Source organism: Oryctolagus cuniculus, chromosome 13 (genome assembly GCF_051225735.1).
Source record: "Oryctolagus cuniculus isolate XC-2025 breed Fujian yellow rabbit chromosome 13, ASM5122573v1, whole genome shotgun sequence".
Lineage (NCBI taxonomy): Eukaryota > Metazoa > Chordata > Mammalia > Lagomorpha > Leporidae > Oryctolagus > Oryctolagus cuniculus.
In genome coordinates, this window is record NC_142879.1 from 57,553,665 (window position 1) to 57,573,522 (window position 19,858).

The following is a 19,858-nucleotide window of genomic DNA, read 5'->3' on the forward strand; positions in this document are numbered from 1 at the left end:
TCCATCTGAGTTCCACTACAGAATTCCCCTGAAAGATGAGCTAGGAGAGACTGTAATAAAAAACCAAGAACTCAATACAGAACTCTTACATGGGTGATAGGGACCCCAGGACTGAGTCATAACCTGTCCACAAGGGTACACATTCACAGTGCACTGGATGGAAGTGGAATGAGGACTCCAACACAGCAGCGTGGGGGGTGGGTCATTGCAAGTGAAATACCACTGCACCAAATGTCCATGTGATGTTAAACTGTTTCCTTATTTGTTGAACTGGGTCCAGATTCCATCCAGGTGTTTTTGCGTTGAACCAGGCCAAGGATATGTGATGAGGGCAGGAGGACTGCAGACCTTCAGCTTCCTTTGGAACAAGCTGGTTGGAGTTTACTCCTGCCATGGTGGCCATGAAGTCACACAATCTGCAGGACCTTTCTAGGCAGTTACCTTGATGCACAGCACAGGACAGGCCCCAGTCCCTGCTGGGCTTCCCTTCTTGGTGGACCCAGACACGTTCACTGGACAGGGGGTGCCCACCATGTGGCCAATATGATACCATCCTTGCCTCCTCTAGGTTCCCATGGTTCCCTTCTACTGATGAAGGTGTACTCCAGGATGCAGTCAAACAGTGAGTGGGTATGGTGGAGGTGGAGGGACAAAGTTTTTGATGACATTGGGCAATGAGGTCTGGTGTCTGTGGGTTGCATGCAACTAGAAGGAGCCTTGGATCTGAACATCCTGTGATGCTCTTGTAGAGCTGAGGTCTAGGCAGTGCCCTGTAGGAATGAACCAGCCAGAGAGCTGGGACTGGGCCACAGGCACTGTGGGGCAGGGAGTGGTAGTGGGAGGACAAGATAAAGCCCTGAGGGAATCCAGCATCAACACCTCTCATCCAAACCTACTTTCACCATCAGTCCATCCTGGGACCCAGAGTCGGAGTGGGGGCATCCTGCTCACAAATATGGCTGCAGTCCCACAGTGAGGCATGATGGATGCTCAGAGGTTGCAGCCAGTGCCCAGGGCTCAGGCCCCTATGGGACACGAGCAGCACTGGAAGAGCAGACCCATTCACTGTGCTGTCAGCACTAACATTTGAGGATAGTAGCACAGGCGTCAGGAGCCTGGGACAGAGGTTGCACTCCCTTGCTTCCTCCTGCTTCAGTTACTTAGGTAGCACCTACTGAGTGCCAGAGAGTGAGTGAACTAAGCTGATAACCTCCAACTCTGCATTTGTGGTGCTGGCACTCTAGGGAGGACAAGACACAGACAACAGCGTGCATCAGATTTCACTGTAAAGGGAAATGTGGTGACACCAAGGTCAAGGGCTCCCTCTCATATGGCCATTTGTCAGTCTCCCTTAAGGCACCAGGGCTCTATCCTGGCTGTATATCAGTGGCATGAGCTGGGTCAGAGCTATGGGAGGCACTGAAGCCCCACCTGTATCTTGGGAAAATGGTGCAGCCTGAAAGGGCCAGGCCTCTCACTGGACTGCCCACCTGCCTCCCCCAGTGCTATCTCGACCATCCTGGCCACCTGGCTGGAGCAATACCCAGAAGGTTTCGATCATCCCCCGCAGTACACCTGTCTGCACGTGCTGCTGGACTATGCACAGCTCCTCCTGCGTGACTCAGAGCTGGGGCACCGTGTGCAACTTCTCCTGGGACGATTGCAGCACCCGGAGCCCACTGAGGCAGAACTAGAGGGTAAGCAGGACGGGGATGAGTGCATGTGAGTACACGGGGAGGTGAAAAGTTTGGGTCACACTCAGAAAGCTTCCAGAACCAGGGGTGGGGCTAGGAGCAACAAGGGATCCAGGTAACGAAATGGATACCCATTTCCTGAAAGTCATTCAGGAAGCTGAATTTGGGTCAAAGGCTTCCCTGAGAGTCAGAGACAAGGTTTTGTCTCTGGAAGGGACAGGAAAAGTCAGGCCTGCTGCTGATATGTTCTCCTCTTGTGATTCCAGGGCCAGCGGAAGCTCCAATTCCACAACAAGAGCTTGTGCCACCTCCATCTCTGTTGCCAGATGGAGCTCCACAGCCAGAACAGGCTCGCACACCAGCTCTGGAAACCTCCAGGGAGCTCACACCGGACCCCACCGTGGCAACAGCTCCCGCTGCAGAGCCAGCGAATGCCGCAGATTCAGATCCAGACCGCACCACAGTCTCTGATCTACTGAAACCTTCTGGGCAGGAAACGCCAGTTGCTTAGTCCCAAGTCCTTGAGCTCTTTGCAGCTCCACAGCTGGCACCTGTCCCTGGGCCAGCGCTCACAGCTCCCTCCCTTACTACACAATATGTAGTAATGTTCATCTTTCTCCTTTACCTCCGCATAAGAAATTACTATTCAGTATACTATAAAATTCACTTTCAATAAAATATCCTATTTTAGCTTTTTATGGTATTCCATGGCAACCACTTTAATTAATGCTGTGTGTCCATCACCACTGTGTCACTCTGGAACCTTTCATCCATCTGTACTCCCCAAGTCATTGCCCCCAACCATCAAGATCTAATCTCAGGCAAATTCTTCTCTCTCTCCCTTCACACCAGTACCTACCATGGATGTCACATATGCAAGCACTAACACAGCAACTCGTTTATTTCTTGACACTTAGTATAAAATGTGCTTCTTACATCTTATTTTCTTGGTCAAGAATTGTTTTTTAGTTATTTGAAAGGCAGAGATTATCGATAGTGGGAGAGATGGAAGGAAGGAGGGAGGGAGGGAGATGAGGAGGGAGAAAATGAGAGAAAGAGGTCCTCCATCTTCTTGCTCACTCCCAAAATGGCCACAAGGGCCACAGCTGGACCAGGCCAAGCCAGGAGCCAGGAGCTTATTCCAGGTCTAGCACATGGGTGCAGGGGTCCAGACACTTGGGCCATTTTCCACTGCTTTCCTTGGAGCATTAGCATGGAGCTGGATCAGAAATGGAGCAGCCAGGACTCAAATCAATGCCTAAATGGAATGCTGCTAGTTAAGGCAGCAGCTTAACCTGTAGTGTGACAATGGCCAAATTTCTTCCTTTTAACCAAAATTATTTAAAAATAAAATCCCAGAAAATTCCAAGTTTATATGTTAAAAATCAGTCATCAACAGTAAATATTTTCATAATCTTATGATAGGACAAATTTTCCTATGACATGAGAGCTAGAAATCTCATACCACGTAACTGCTTCTGTAGCCAAGAGAAAAACAACAACATTTAAAGCTCAGAGACAATCCTCAAGCTAGAAAGTTTTCCATTCAGCCCCTGACCAGACTCAGGTTTCATATCCCAGGGACACTTAGAACATTCAGGAATCATAAATTCTTTCAAGTTTAACAAAAATTTATCTAGTAAACATGGAGATGGGGGTAGGGGCCTAGGAGAAAACAGAGCACTCAGCACTCCCATCTACTAGTGAACTCCCCAAAGGACACCATGGGTCTGGATTGAGCACAGCAGAAGAGATGAGCTAGGAGAGACTGTCGTCAAAAACCTAGAACTCAATACAGACCTCCTACATAGGTGATAGGGACCCCAGTACTGAGTCATAGTCTCTCCACAAGGGTGCACATTCACAGTGCACTAGATTGAAATTGGAATGAGGATTCCAACTCAGCAGCTTGGATATGGAATGGGGGCATTGCAAGTGACATAACACTGCACCAAATGTCCATGCAAAGTTAAGCTGTTTCTTTATTTGTTGAGCAGGGTCCAGATTCCATCCAGGTGTTTTTGGGTTGATCCAGACCAGGGATATGTGATGAGGGCAGGAGGACTGCAGACCTATTCAGCTTCCTTTGGAACAAGCTGGTTGGGGTTTCCTCCTGCCATGGTGGCCATTAAGTCACACAATCTGCAGGACCTTTCTAGACAGTGACCTTTTTCCAAATTACAGGACAGACCCCAGTCCCTGCTGGGTTTCCCTTCTTGGTGGACTCAGACATGCTCACTGGACAGGGGGTGCTCACCATGGGGCAGATGTGATACCCTCCACATTTGCTCCAGTGTCATTTCCACAACTACAATCAATTTGAATACCAGTCTAGCATCAACTCCAAAGTTACAACCAGGTTCACCACCAAATCTAGCAAAGCCTTCAGGGCTACAAACAAATCCAGAATGCATCACAGTTTCTAGAGATAGAGACAGCTCTATTATCAGTTTTTGCCCAGTTCCAGAACTGGAATTACCTCAAAAAGCAATTGTACACTGACAGATAACAACAGGCCCAGATACAGAGCTGGCTCTAGCAAAGACTGTGGCATGAGAAGCAGATCCACAGGCAGTCCTAGAGTTGATGCAGTCTCCACAGTTAGGAGCAGGACCAGAATTGGCTCCAGCATGTCCTCCTGGATGACAGCATCCAAAGATCCAGCTCCTGTAGCAATTGTAATCACTCCAACACCAGAGTTTATGGTCAGCTCTAGACTGGAGCCATGGTCATAACCAGCTCACTCCCTCTTTCTAGAGCTTCAGCCAGCCCTGTGCATTCTCCAGATTTAAAGCTAGTTTAAGACACAAAGCTACAGCCACCTTCACCACCAGATTTTGCTTTAGGTGCTGAAATACAGTCAGCCCCAGGTCTAGCTCCAATGCAACTCCCATGTGTCTGAGTTGGCTTCAGCCAGGAGCTTGAGGAAGCTCTCTGTTTATCTACACCACCAGCTGCTGAAGTAGAACAACTCTATCACAAACTCCTGCCTAAGCTCCACTAATAGCTCAAGTGACAGCTCTAAAATTTGAACCAACTCTAACCTCAATTCCAGTGTTAAGACAGAACCAGATTAAGAGGAAGACTAGTTTCAATCACAGCCATGGCACTGACTTCTGAGCTCAAAGAGTTCATCCAGGTTCCAGCTGCAGAGGCAGAGTCAGTGGGTAATGCAACACTAGAGCCATATCCACTAAATCTCTATCACCAGCATGGGGCCATTGACTGTGATGTTTAGACTGAGAACCAGCACTAGCTTCAGAAAGAGATTCAACTGCAGAACCATGTATGGCACCAGGTCAGGAGTAGTACCACCTCCCACCCCAGATTCCCCACCCAGTCTGGCATCAAAGACAGCACCAGCTTTACTGCCTCTGGTAGAGTCAACACCAATTCTTGAATTCGATGACCCAAAGCCACCTCTGGTACCTTTGCTACATCACCAGCTATAAAAATATAACCCACACCATTGCCATACCCGTCAATAGTTTGATGCTAGAGCTGTCTTTGGTGACAGTTTACAGACTAGAGCCAGCACTGTCTCCAGAACTAGAGTTAGCTTCAGTGCTAGCTCTAGCACTAACAAAAAGGTTAGGGACATCTCTATGTTTAGCTCCTCTACCAGCTCCACAAGTAGCTTTGGCACCAAGTATCAATTAAAATAAGCTCCAAAATTGACTCTAGTCATGATTCTAGTGACATGTCCATACCTAGAACTTGCAGCAGACTCAGGAAGAGCCAACTCTAGTCCTATCTGCAGTGAAAGTCATTGCCAACAACTATTCCAATCTCAGTTCCAAAGATGCACTGCATTCTGGCTCCAGCTACTTCTAAACTCATGGCAGCTCGAGAGCTACAATCAGCTTCAGAACCCACTGTAGTCCTAACACCAGATCTAGAAATAGCCCAAGAACCAGTGGAATGGCCTGGCGGTTAAAGATGCCATCTGCAGTGCCAGCATCCCATATGGGTGTAGGTTTCAGTATTGGCTGCTCCACTTCCCATCCAGCTCTCTCCTATGGCTGGGGAAAGCAATCAAAGATGGCATAAATTGTTGGTTCCAGCACCCACATGGGAGATACATAAGGTGCTCCTGGCTCATGGCTTTGGATTGGCACAGCTTAGGATTGGCGCAGGACTGAATGATCTGGATAAATGGGGAGGGAACCAAAGCACAGGAGACTTCTCCCTCTCTTCTACCACCTCTGCTCTCTCTTGTGTAACTCTGACTTCCAAATAAATAAATAAACCTTAAGAAAAAAAGACCTTCAATAAAACAACAGAAATACAAAGAATTTTTCACCACATGTCCAGCCTTGCAGAAGATGTTCAACGATGTACTACACACAGAAACACAGATTCATGGTGATCACTAAGAAAGAAGGTAGTGGCAGAAAATCTCCCAGTTAAATAAAAAAAGAAAGAAAATCCAAAATAAACAATAGAGATGCTTATGTGAAAATGGTAGGGCAAATTGTTACTTATTAGTTGTTTTGAATGTGAATGGCCTCAACTCTCTAGTTAAATGACACAGACTGGCTGAATGGCTTAAACCACAAAACCCATCTATTTGCTGCCTACAAGAAACATGTTACCGACAAAAATGCATGCAGATCGAAAGTGAAAGGATGGGAAAAGATATTACATGCTAACAGAAGCCAGAAAAGATCTTGGGCAACCAATCTAATACCAGACATAATAGACTTCAACACAAAAACTGTGAAAAAGGACAAAGGGAACTAGGTAATGATTAAGGGATGAATTTAACAGAAAGATGTAACTATTACTAACATACATGCACCTAATTACAGGGCACCCGTAATACTTAAAAGAACTGTTAATATCTAAACAGAGGCATAGACTCAAATACAATAGCAATGGGAGACTTAATACCCCACTTTCAGCAAGGGACCAGACAGAAAATCAGCAAGGAAACAATAGAGTTAATCGACACTATAGAAAAAATGGACCTACAGATATATACACAGGACACTACAACATACCAAAACTTATGGGATACTACATAAGCACTGTTCAGAGGAATATTTAGAGAAATTCGTGCCTTCATGAAGAAATTGGAAGGGCATGAAATAAAGGAACTCTCAATGCATCTCAAGAAGAACTAACACCACTTCTCAAGTTATTCAAAACAATGGAAAGGGAGGGAGTCCCCCCAAATTCTTTCTCTGAAACCAGCATCATCTTAATTCCAAAACCTGAAAAAGATGCAACCAAGAAAGAGAAATACAGACCAATTTCCCTAATGAACATAGGCACAAAAATCCTCAACAAAATTCTGGCCAATCAAATCCTACATGATCAGAAAGATCATTCACTAGGACCTAGTGGGATCTAACCCGGTATGCAGGGATGGTTCAATATTCACAACAAATCAACCAATCAATGTGACACATCACATTAACAAAATGAAGGAAAAAAACAGCTTATGATTATCTCAACAGATGCAGAGAAAGCATTTGATAAAATCTATCACCCTTTCATGTGATGATAATAAGCCAATTGGGTTTAGAAGGAACACTGTTCATCACAATCAAGGTCATTTATGACAAACCCATGGCCACCATCCTACTGAATGGGGAAAGTTACAAGTTTTCCCATGGAGATCCAGAACAAAACAAGGATGCCCAGTCTCACCATTACTATTCAATATGATCCTGGAAGATTTAGCCAGAGCTGTTAGACAAGATAAAGAAATCAAAGAGACATAAATTGGGAAGGAGGAAGTCAAATTATCCCTATTTGCAGATGACATGATTTTATATTTGGGGGATCCAAAAGACACTACAGCAAGGACAGGCTCTTCAACAAACAGTGCTGGGAAGAATTATGCAAGACCGATAGCATACACCTTACACAATAATCCACTCAAACTCTTCTAAAGACAAAAATCTACATCCTGATACCATCAAATTGTTAGAGAACATGGAGGAAACCTTGCAAGACATTGACATAGACAAAGAGTTCTCAGAAGGACCCCAGTGGCACAGGCTACAAAGCCAAAATGGATGAATGGTATTTCAAAAATTGAGAAGATTCTGTACTGTACAAGAAACTCAGCAAAGGGAAGGCAACTGACAGAATGGAAGAAATTATTTGCCACTTATACAACTGATACAGGATTAAAAACCAGAATATATGAAGAGATCAAGAACCTCAGGAACAACCAAACAACCCCGTTAAGAAATGGGCCAAGGTCTTAAACAGGCATTTTTCAAAAGATGGAATCCAACTGCCCAAGAGAAAAAAGAAAAAAATGTTCATCCTCCCTGCACCCAGCACCCACTGACCTGGCCTTGACATCTGTCATGAGCCCATGGGGCCTACAGCTACTCCCCAGTTTGGAGTGGAAGGCGGGCCCTCCTCCCTTCAGCACCCAGGCCTTGGTCAACATGGGCATCACATGCTGTTTTTTTTTTTTTTTGAGGTGATTACAAACATTGCTTTATTAAGACCTAAGTAATAAACCCTTTGAACACTGGAAAGAGGATGTGAAGCCAGGAAGTTATGCCCTGACAGCTTATATCCTGGGGCTGCAGAATTGTCCAGAGAAAGCTGCCTCAGCTCCGTGCAGGCACAGAACTCGTGGTGCTCTGTGGACTTCCTATCCGGACAGGTGGGAAGGGTCCTCCTGGGGGTGAGGCACTCAGGGACTGTCGTGCTCACAGCTGATGATGGCACTCATGTGGGTCTTTCCGTGGGGGCCAGGCAGGGCCCTCCTTCCTCCTAGTCCAGGGTCTGTCCTGCAGAACAGCTCCCAGTGAAGCTGCTGTGGGGTTCCAAGCTGTGTGTCTGCGTGGCCAGCCTGAACCACTGGTGATGTCAGCAACGTCCAGGGAGGCCACCTCAGCCACCGCCTCCCGCTGCCACTTAAGGGCCCGGCACTTCTCTAAGGAAGGGTTACCCCTCATGCCCAGAGCTTCCAGCTCAGCCCGGAAAACACTCAGGTGCTCCTTGTGGGAGTGACAGGAGCCCAGCAGCTTCTGAGAGTTGCAATGGGCACCAAAGGCCCAGATGTAGTGCTTCAGCCTCCTCACAGTCATGGTGTCCTAACCAAGTCGAGTGGCATCAACTTTCCCACCTTTGGGCTCTGGACTTCCATCTGAGGAGGAAGATGCGCTTCGTGTCCTGCCTTTCTTGGAGCTCTTCTTGGAAGAGCATTCTTCCCTCTCCTCCTTGAGGCTGTCCCCTGCCTCACTGTTGCTCCCCTCCCTCTCCAAGTCGCCATACTCCCCCACCAGACTCACCCAGTGTGGCTGTCTCCAGGGTGTCTGCAGTAGTGGACTCCACTGTGCAGCTCTCATCCTTATCCTTGCAGCTCCCCCTGCACTCTCCACCCTGGCCCTGGGTCCTGCCCTTTCATTTCCTATGCACTAGTGGTTCATCCTCACTCCCGTCACACCCACTGTCACCCCTACTGCCGCCTGCCTCTTGGATCTGCCCTTCTCCGCTGTCCCCCGAGTGCCCTGTTAGCTTACTCTCCTCCCAGGCTCACCTTCTTGCACTGTTTCTCCTGGCTTGCTGTTTCCAGTCCTAGTACCAACTGTTGCCCTTGTACCAACTGTGGAGAACAGTTTTATATCTGTGTGTGCATGTGAAAATTGTTGAGCTTTTACTTAGTACAGAGTTGGCCTTCTGTGTATAAAGTTAATTGAAAATGGGTCTTATAGCATTAAATCACAATGTACAACACATTATAACTAGTACGCCAACAGTATTTTACACTTTTGTGTTTCTGTGTAGGTGCAAACTGCTGAAATCTTTACTTAATATATGCTAAATTGATCTTCTGTATATAAAGATAATTGAAAATGAATCCTGATGTGAATGGAAGGGGAGAGGGAGCAGGAAAGGAGAGGGTTGCAGGTGGGTTGAAAGTTGTGTTGTGGGGGAAGGCACTGTAATCCTTAAGCTGTACTTTGAAAATTGTATTAATTAAATAAAAGTTAAAAAAAAAACACACAAAAGAAGCTCGCTTATATTCCTTGCACCCCAACCTTAGAAAACTGAAGAAGAAATATTCCTCTATATTTCAGCTTACTTAGTGCTTATGGCATTGACTGCACTTGACAAGGCACAGAATAGATACCTATGAATGGTGGATAGGAGAGTAGACAACTGACAGATGAGATCAGGCAAGCAGTGAAGGAGAAAAAGGCAGACGACAGCAAGAAATAAAACCAAAGGAACCTCAGAATCAAAGCAGCACATATAATCTATAGACCTCAACTACAGGACTGCAACATTGAGCTGAAATCAGATTCAGCTGGAAAAGAAACAGAGGACCTGTGACTCACCCAGACCTTTCCTGATGTTGAATCCTCAGAGACAGATTCTGTGTTCCAAGAGGGTAAGACTGTAAGACAAAGACCTGGAGAAGGCAAAGCAGTGTAGGTTCACTGAGCAGCCAGCAGGTTTGCTTGTCTGCAGGCAGCAGTTGATGAAGGGGAGCGAGGCTGCACGGGTAGGCCTTGTGCAAGCCAGAGCCTGTGCAGGATTACACACTGAGGGTGGCAGCTGCTGCTGCTCCCCCTTCCCGACCTCCTTTACAAACTGACACCCACCTGTAACCTCTCAGCCACATCACTTTCTTAGGCTTTCTTCTCCAAACCTCCTTTCTCTTCCTGAGAAAGTGACAAAAATGCTTACAAACATTAAAAGTGAAGAAAGATGTAATGCATACTTATAAAATAATCATTCCTCACCAAACAAACCCTAAGGACTAAAGAATGTTATTTGCACTGTCTGGTCACTTCGTATCCTGCTAGATTTTGTATGCAATTTCAGAATCTTTCAGTTTATGAAAATCGGTGATGATCACTTTGGACAATGAAAGTTATTGAGGCAATAAATCAGGTTCAGGAAGCAGTCAGGACCAATCATCTCCTATGAACCAAGCAGACAGGGGCTTTGTATCCATTCTGTAAACAGATCTTAACGTTATTCATCTGAAATAACTCCACTATCTTCATACATGTGTGAAAAGTTACCTGAATTTCCTTAAATGGCAAAGCCAGGTTACAACACACGTAGAATAACAGTGGTTATAGAAACTACTGCTACCATCCTCCCACTGGGCTTTCAGCAAGTTTTCCTTTTTTTTTTTTTTTCACAAAACCAGAAGGAAAAGCACTACAAGCAACTGTTCTATTGCAGATACTCACAGCTGACAACCAAATGCTTAAATAACTTAAAACTCAGCCAGTCCTCAGCTCATCAAGTGGTCTTTAAAATACATAACTAAAACTTTGGAGTACTTCACAGTGATCCAAGTCATATTCAAAAGAAACAATGAGAAAGGATGTTTCAGAACAAGATAAAATTAGTTAAAACTAGTGCCCTCAGTCCCTAATTATTCTGCAAAATTCTACTCAGACATAGAACTCAGGAAGCCATTCTACAGGAGGAAAGGATAGCATCTCTATAAATCTCTTTCCATTTATCCACACTCTAAACAACAAGGATGACTCTTTCATTCATATATTGGAAGTTAACTAGACTTGTTCACTCATTCTGGGGCTATTTCTAATGCTCCTGGCCTTAAAAAATGTCAGTGCAACAATTCAGCAAGCCCCTGGAGAAAATGTGAATGTCTAGAATGAAGCATTCTCTGCTGACATGAAACCTAGACACCTTCAGCAAAGACAAATAGCATCCCATGACAGTTGTAAAGTCTGTATGTTTTATTGATGAGCTAGTGCTCTGAATATTCACTGACATCCTTGCTTTTATTTGATAGACTTCAGAAATAGATTTGCCTGTTAAAGACATAGCCATATCCATGGGCAACTTACCAGCTGAATCCCATATGCAAGTTGGCTTACTTGCCCAAGTGTTGGGTTGCTGAGGAAAGTAGGATGAACGACTATACTTCCTGCCTTGTGTAAGGTTACAGATGGTTAGGATATGTACCAACACACTGGCATTTAGTATACATCTAATACATATTAGCTAAAATCCCAAATAAGCTGTTATAAGCTGGTGACAAATTGAGCCAAAAACAAATTACAAGGGACTGGGGAGGGGAATAAACACAGCCCTAAGAAAAAATGGCTGACAGCAAAGAAACAGTCATGAAATTGTAGACACCAAACACTGAAACAGCACACTGAGTTCCGCAGGCTACATATGTCACAAGACACACAAATGATATGCATGAAGATCATTGAGACTTAAAAATACATCAAATTTTATGCCATGTTTTCAACATAAGACCAATAAGCACATAATAGATCTGGAAAGGCTCCTATCAAAAGTCATGTAGCAGGGGCCAGCTAAGCACATGGTGGGGCCTGTTAAGACTCTGCCTGTGATGCCTACATCCCATACAGGTTCGATGTGCCACTTCCAATCCAGTGCCTGGCTAACGTGTCTGTGAAAGCAACAGAGAATGGCCCAAGTGCTAGGGCCCCTGTACCCAAATACGAGAGACAGGGAAGCAGCTCCTGGTCTCCACTTGGCTTCACCCTGGCAATTGCAGACTTTCACAGAGCAAACCAGCAGATGAAAGTGCTCACTCTCGCTCTCTCTCTCCCTCTCTTTCTCCACATTTCTGTTTCTCCTTCTTTCTCTAACTCTCCCTTTCAAATAAATAATCTTTTTGACAAGTGATTTAGCTGGACCAGCATCATGGAATAGAAGTTAAAATCCCAACCTGTAATGCTGGCATCCATATGGGTACCAGTTCAAGACCTAGCTGTTCCATTTCTGATCCAACTCCCTACTGATAACACCTGGAAAAGCAGCCGATGGCTCAAGTCTTTGGGCTCCTAAACCCATGTGGAAGACCCCAAAGAAGCTCTAGGCTCCTAGCTTTGGCATGGCCCAGGCCCAGCTTGTGGCATTTCCCTAAGTAAAAGTCTAGGGATTCCCTAGTCTCTGGTAATTTCCAAGAGAATTGTAAAATAGCAGGGAATGTCAAGAATCAAGTGTGGCAGCAGAGGACAATCAATGAGCCAATGGCTAGGGACTGTGTCCATTCGCAGTGGCTGCCACAGCTAGAACATCCATGAGAGCTGCCTGGAGAAAATCTGCTTCTGGCCAGCAGTCACCCTTCATGCAACCAGAGGAAGGCCAACAGATCAACCATTAGAGTATGTCTTGAAGAAGAACAAAATCATGGAAAACCTTTTAAATCAAATCTTTTTATTCTGTAACCCCTTTTTAAAATGATTTATTCATTTTCTTAAAAGGCAGAGTTACAGAGAGAAAAGGAGAGACAGAGATCTTCCATCAGCTGATTTACCCCTAAAGTGACCAGGGATGTGCCAGGCCAAGCTAGGTTCCAGGAGCTTCATCAACATCTCCCATGCGGGTGGCAGTGACCCAAGTACTTGGGGCATCATCCCCTGCTTTCCCAAGTGCATTAGCAGGAAGCTGGATCTGAAGTGAGGGGCTGGGGATGCAACTGGTGCCCATGTGTGGTGATGGAGCCAGAGGTGGTTGATTTTCCCACTGTGCCACTACGATAGCCCCTATATTAGCTTGTCTTTGACACGTTTTTCCTGGAGCTGGCATTGTGACAAATCAGGTTAACCAAGCACTTGTAACACGGGCATCCATGTTGGAACACCAGTTTGAGTCTTGGCTGGGCAGCTCCACTTAAGATCCTGCTCCCTGCTAATGTACCTCAGAAGGCAGGACAGGATGGGACCAATACCTGCATCTCTGCAACCCATGTGGGAGACCCAGGCAGAATTCTGGGTGTCCAAGCACCAGCTGTGGTGGCCACACAGGGAATAAACCAGTGGAATGAAAATCTTTCTCTTTCCCTAATGTCACTCTGACTCCAAATATGTAAAATAAATATTTTTAAAACAGAATTTCCTTCCACACACTGTTTTAGAGCATTAAACATCAGGAGCAAAGAAAGGCACTCAGACAGCAGTCAGGAGATTCTGCCGCATTCTGTGTCTGCCTCCGAGTGAATCCCAGGATGCTCTCTCAGAGTTTGTTCACCTCTTCCCCAACATTTCCTCACCACTCACCAGACTATGTTAAGCCCACAGAATCTATTTTCTAAATCATGTTGAGTGAACAAGACAAACACGTGGATGCTGACACCCCTGAAACACTGCTTATGGGACTGTGTTGTGGTGTGCTAAGCAGCCCACTGGCACACCTGTGCTCCACAGTGGAGTCCCAATCCAAGTTCTGGCTGCTCTGCTTCCAATCCACGTTCCTGCTAATTCATCTGGGAAGCAGGAGATGGTGGCTCCAGTGCTTGGGCCCCCGCCTCACATGTGGAGCCCCTTATCAAGTTCTCAACTCCTGGCTTCAGCCTGGCCCAGCATCAGCAGTTGAGGGCATTTGTTGATGGGAATATATCCATAGACAAGTGTGTGCACACACACACATACACACGTGCTTAATAGATGAATGTCAGCTAAATTCACTGTCCTACATCATTACGAACAGCAATTATTAATGCTAAAGATACTCATAATTATAGTGAAGTATTCAATTTTCAGAAAAAAAGATGATGGCTAGATAAGCAGAAAATACAGATTTCTCACTGACATTAAACTCACAAAAATTCATTCAACAACTTTCCATTCCACCATCAGAAATGGTCTATTTCTTGTTTGGGTTTTCAAAATTTATCTTGTGGTCATTAAACTACAAGCACTCCTTTAACTGAATCTATAAAATCAAAGAAGGGAAGAAAAGAAAAAAAATCCAGCATTTAAAATACTACAAGAGGCCATGTTTATGAGAGTCTACAAATTTATATTAAAAGATAACTCAGAGAAAGTAGAATATTGTCATAAAAATGGTTAATGCATTATCAAGACACACAGCTGTTCTCATGGAGAAATTTCTTCCAATTTAAAGTTTGAATCATAACCTACTAACAGATTTTAAAATTTTGAAATTGCATTTGAAACTTTTTTTAAAGACTTCAGTTATTTCAGTGGCAGAGTTACAGACAGAGGAAGAAACAGAGATCTTCTGCCTGCTGGTTCACTCCACAGATGGCAGCACGTAGGCCAGAGCTGCTCAAATCCAAAGCCAGGAGCTTCTTCGGGGTCTCCCACATGAATGCAAGGGCCCAAACTCTTGGGCCATCCTCCACTGCTTTCCCAGGAGATAAGCAGAGAGCTGGATAGGAAGAGGGGCAGCAAGGTAATTGAACGGTGCTCATATTCAATGCCAGTGCTGCAGGCAGAGGCTTAACCTACTACTCCACAGCCACAACTCTGCATTTGAAACTTTCAGTCATTCACATAATTATCACAAACACATCAGCATTGAGAGAAACCAGTAAGTAAACATGAAACAAATGACACTCTCCATGTGGACTCTAAACCTAAGGCCTAGGGACTGCTAATCCTGTTAAAGAAGATAAAGCCATCATACTAACTGACATTTACCAAAACAAACTCACCTTGTCACCATGCTCTGGGTAGCCCTGGCTGTGAGTCTGTAACAAATGCCAAGCCGCAGAGGTCTCTCTGTGGGACTAGGTCTGGGTTTAGCCTCCTCCTCTTCACTATTTTCCAGCTATAGCCTGTTTTGCTTGGTCCATGAAACCAAAGGAAACTTTCCCTAATAGCTCTATGATGTCCACCTTTTTGAATAGCATGCATCAGATTGGCTTGCATCAGCTACCAGGAGTGACCATTTAGCTTCACTAAGGAGTTGCACCCGATGGCTGCCAGACAGAAAACACGCGTTCCAGGTACACAGAAACACCCACATATGTACCGACACCAGAACACTCAGAGATGGCCTTGGAGAGCCCCAGAATGGACTCCTTGTGCCCTCAACACCCACCTTTGTGATTGGACCAGAAACAAGCTTGTTCTTCCTAATACTGGGCAGACAAGGGAAGAAAGAGAAGAATGGGGGTCAAACTACAAAGGTAAGCAAGGAGGTGATCTGCCTGGCATGACCCAGAACAGGAGCACAGGTCTGTAGGACAGACCCAAGTAAAGGATTCCTTCCAGACCATCTAAGAATCAATACTAGCAAGGACATCCCAAGAATTTCACCAAGGAGGTGAGGAAAGAGGAGGCACAGTTTCCCTATGAAGAGGACATTGGTAGATCACTTTCTTGAAAAAACAGCAGAGACGGAAGGAAGCTGGGGATAGCGAGCTTACCGGGTGTGGGGAGCAGCTCGGACTAGACTGTTACTGGAATTAAGACTTATTCTATGCATCTGCTCTCCCACAATATGGTGCTGAGAAGGGAGAAATAGCTTCTACACAGCTGCCTCCAGTTCAACTGATAAACTGTAGGACTTGCTCCTGATTGGAGGAGAGCAGCGTACTCGGCGTGTGGGCAGCCGAGTTGGGATTGGCGGAGGAGGACTATAAAGGAGGAGAGAGACGGCATGCACCAGGAACATCTATGGGGAACATCTAAGGGAACCCGTGCAGCCCCCGAGAGAACCAGCCGGCAGCGTGCCGCTCCCCTGCGGAAGTGGGGAATGCGGCCAGGGGAAACTGCCCTTCCACGGAGGTGGAAGGGACAGTAGCCAACCCGGGAGGAACCAGCAGCAAACCCGGGGAGGGCCGAGCAGACGAAAGAACAGCGCAGGGTTTAGTGTCGTTCCTCCACGAAGAGGGGGAGCGACATAATGGTGCCGTGACTCGGATAGGAAACTTAACTCGGATAGGAAACCTAGCTCGGATAGGAAACCTAGGACGGATAGCAAACTTAGGAGGGAAGAAACGGGAAGAAACGGGAAGAATTGGGAAAATATCGGAGAGAGAAACTAGCAAACAGCCTAGGGAAAAGCCGGACGAAAAAGGAGCCGGAAGAAGCTATTGAAAGCCTAGGCATAGACTCGGATACGGACTACGGGGGGAAGCTGGGAGAAATCTCTAAGGTCGAAAGCGAAAGTGAAAGCTAAAACAAACAGACTCGGATGCGGACTGTGGGGAGAGGCCAGGAGAAATGAGGGAGGAATATCGTTGGAGGAAAGCTTGGGGAAACATACCGGGTAGAGAAAAATGTTAGGGAAATTGAAGCCGCGGGGGGCAGGCCAAGGCGGAAACGGAAGCCACTTTGGGGTTCTCAAGTTAGCCCGGGAATAGGGGGCGAAAAGTTGAAACCAGAAGCTGAGACGTAAGCCAGATTGGGATCCGTCTGATTAGCCCGGGGAGCAAAGGACGGGAAGCCAAATCGTGGGGCGGAGACGTACGCTGGGTTGAATTCGCCAGGCTAGCCCGGGGAACTTGGATTGAATGCTAGTGGCGGAGACGCAAGCTACGCTGTGTTACTCGCGGAAGCCGCCGCGTGCAGAGAGAGCACGGGGCGTGAATAGATAGGGAACGCTGGCGTAGGCCGTGGTTCAGACGCGAAAGGGTTAAGCGTGGAGACCGCGGAGCGCGCAAAGCCGAGCCGCGCAAAGCCGGGAAGCTGCGCAGATGAGAGAGGCGCGCGGGCTGAAGCGGCGCAGAGCCGGGAACCCGCCGGCGGGGCGAGGTGCCGGGAAGCTGCGGGGATAAGAGAAACAGAAGTTTTAGAAGTAAAGTGAGAGAAATAGGAATGCTGGAAGATAGAAGTAAAATGGGAGAAATAGGAATGCCCGGAGATAGAGAAATAGAGAGAAATAAGGCCTCCCCTCAGCATGCCAATTAGAAGGCTTGGATTCGGTCTGCCCGATTAGTGAGGCGATGAGTACCTGGGCGGCTAGCCGCAGGTCACCGAAGACAGGCACGAATTAACATCAGTAAAGCTTCCCCACAATGCAACAATTAGGAGGCTTGGATTCGGTCTGCCTGATTTAAGGCGGTAAGCGCCAGCAAAGCTCGACCAGAGTATGAGCTGCAGGTCACCGAAGATAGGCACGAACCAACACTAATAAGTCTCCCCCACAATAAGGCAATGAGAAGGCTTGGATTCGGTTTGCCTGATAGGTTTTGTAAACACCTGCAGGCAGTTCTAGCAGAGCAGAGTATGCGCTGCAGGGCACCGAACACAGGCACGCATCAGCGCCTAAAAACCTCCTCACAACATGGTGAAGAGAGGACCCGGATTCGGTTTGCCTGATGGATAGGACTTGTAAGAGCCTGTGGCAACTCTAGCAAGTAGAGCAGAGTGTGTGCTGCGGGACACCGAAGACAGGCGCGTATCAACGCCAAAAAAAATAAAAAGAAAGGGGGATCTGTGGGGAGCAGCTCGGACTAGACTGTTACTGGAATTAAGACTTATTCTATGCATCTGCTCTCCCACAATATGGTGCTGAGAAGGGAGAAATAGCTTCTACACAGCTGCCTCCAGTTCAACTGATAAACTGTAGGACTTGCTCCTGATTGGAGGAGAGCAGCGTACTCGGCGTGTGGGCAGCCGAGTTGGGATTGGCGGAGGAGGACTATAAAGGAGGAGAGAGACGGCATGCACCAGGAACATCTATGGGGAACATCTAAGGGAACCCGTGCAGCCCCCGAGAGAACCAGCCGGCAGCGTGCCGCTCCCCTGCGGAAGTGGGGAATGCGGCCAGGGGAAACTGCCCTTCCACGGAGGTGGAAGGGACAGTAGCCAACCCGGGAGGAACCAGCAGCAAACCCGGGGAGGGCCGAGCAGACGAAAGAACAGCGCAGGGTTTAGTGTCGTTCCTCCACGAAGAGGGGGAGCGACAACCGGGGAACACCTTCCCAGAGCCGTCACACCATGGGCGACACACGCCTGGGAACCCGCATCGTCGTGGTCAGCAGGTTTGGCAGCTTCGGCCCAGGTCACGCGGCCCACCTCCTCTGTGCAGCTCCTGCAGAGACTGAGGCCCCTTCGTGCTCCTTGGTCTGGGCTGCCACGGAAGCCAAGACTGTTTAGGGTCTGGACTCAGTTACAAATCCACAGGCCTCTTGCTCCTGGGGCTCACACTGGGACCTGAGACAGGAAGTGACTGGGCCAGCTGTGCGGCCAGGGGTGTGGTCTTGACAGGGGATGATGGGTGGGCAGCCTTGAAACAGCATGGAGATTCAGCACAGGGAGGCAACAGCCTAGGCTCCAGCCACTCAGGTCCCCTCCTGGGACATTCACCACCCCTCCTGACAGGTAGCCCAGACCCTCTGTAGTTCTGCCTGACCCCAGAGAAAAACCAGCAGGTCCAAGAGACACAGGGCTACAGGACGTCCTACAGCAGATCCTCTTGCTCAGTGTCAAAGCCCACCTGGCCCTGAGTCCATTATGCAACCCTACCACTGGATTTAAATTCTCACGGACCACCCCAACTGCTCCCTGGCCCGGCACACACAACATCCCCACAGTCCTATCCTGATAGGCCTGTCTCCTGCCCTGAGGGGCTGAGGTCCTGAGTCTTTGGTACCAGTGAGTGAGATCAGTCCAGCTCCACGGAATGCAGCACCTGGGAGTCCAACACATCCTCTCTAGCGTTGCTGCCTGCATCCCCATGGCCGCACCTGCCCAGAGCCTTCTTGCCCCCGCTCCCCTCCTTCACAGCCCTGCCTCCGTGGGCCCCACAGTGGCTGCCTTTCTGAGTGGCACCACCTGTGCTGCTCAGCACCTTCCCATCCTGCTTTCCTGCACTGCAATCCTGCTGCCTTGGGTGGAAAAATCAGGCCTTGCCAGTCCTCTGCGGTGCCCCGCCCAGTCCAGGAGACTCACCTGGGAAGCCAGGCAGTGGTGGGAGCCAGAGGAAGGAGAGGCTGAGGCACACCCTGCTGGTACCTGGGCTGCTTTGAAGAATGCACTGTGCCTCCCTGACTGCAGTGGCTGCAGCTGTGGCTGAGGCCTGGCACGCGGGGAGGAGCAGGCTCAGTGCAGGTGCACAGGGGACTTTAGAGCTCCCGGGCCTTCCAGGAGAAAAGTTACTCAACATAAACTATATTACCCTTGGCCGGTGCCGTGGCTGAATAGGCTAATCCTCCACCTGCCACCTGGGCACACAGGGTTCTAGTCCCGGTTGGTGTGCTGGATTCTGTCCCAGTTGCTCCTCTTCCAGTCCAGCTCTCTGCTGTGGAACAGGAGTGCAGAGGAGGATGGCCCAAGTGCTTGGGCCCTACACTGCATGGGAGACCAGGAGAAGCTCCTGGCTCCTGGGTTCAGATCAGCACAGTGGGCTGGCCACAGCGCGCTGGCTGCAGTGGCCATTGGAGGGTGAACCAACGGAAAAAGAAGACCTTTCTCTTTGTCTCTCTCTCTCACTGTCCACTCTGCCTATCAAAAAAAAAAAAA

General features: G+C 47.6%; 1 long non-coding RNA gene across 1 annotated transcript; it reads right to left on the reverse strand.

The window, feature by feature from the left end:
• Positions 1-14,568: 14,568 nt before the first annotated feature.
• On the reverse strand, positions 14,569-19,439 carry LOC149122608 (uncharacterized). The gene is made up of 3 exons (XR_016219328.1): positions 19,289-19,439; positions 18,305-18,467; positions 14,569-14,813 (listed from the first exon to the last, which is right to left on the reverse strand). It is a non-coding gene; the product is annotated as an uncharacterized LOC149122608 (long non-coding RNA).
• Positions 19,440-19,858: the final 419 nt, after the last annotated feature.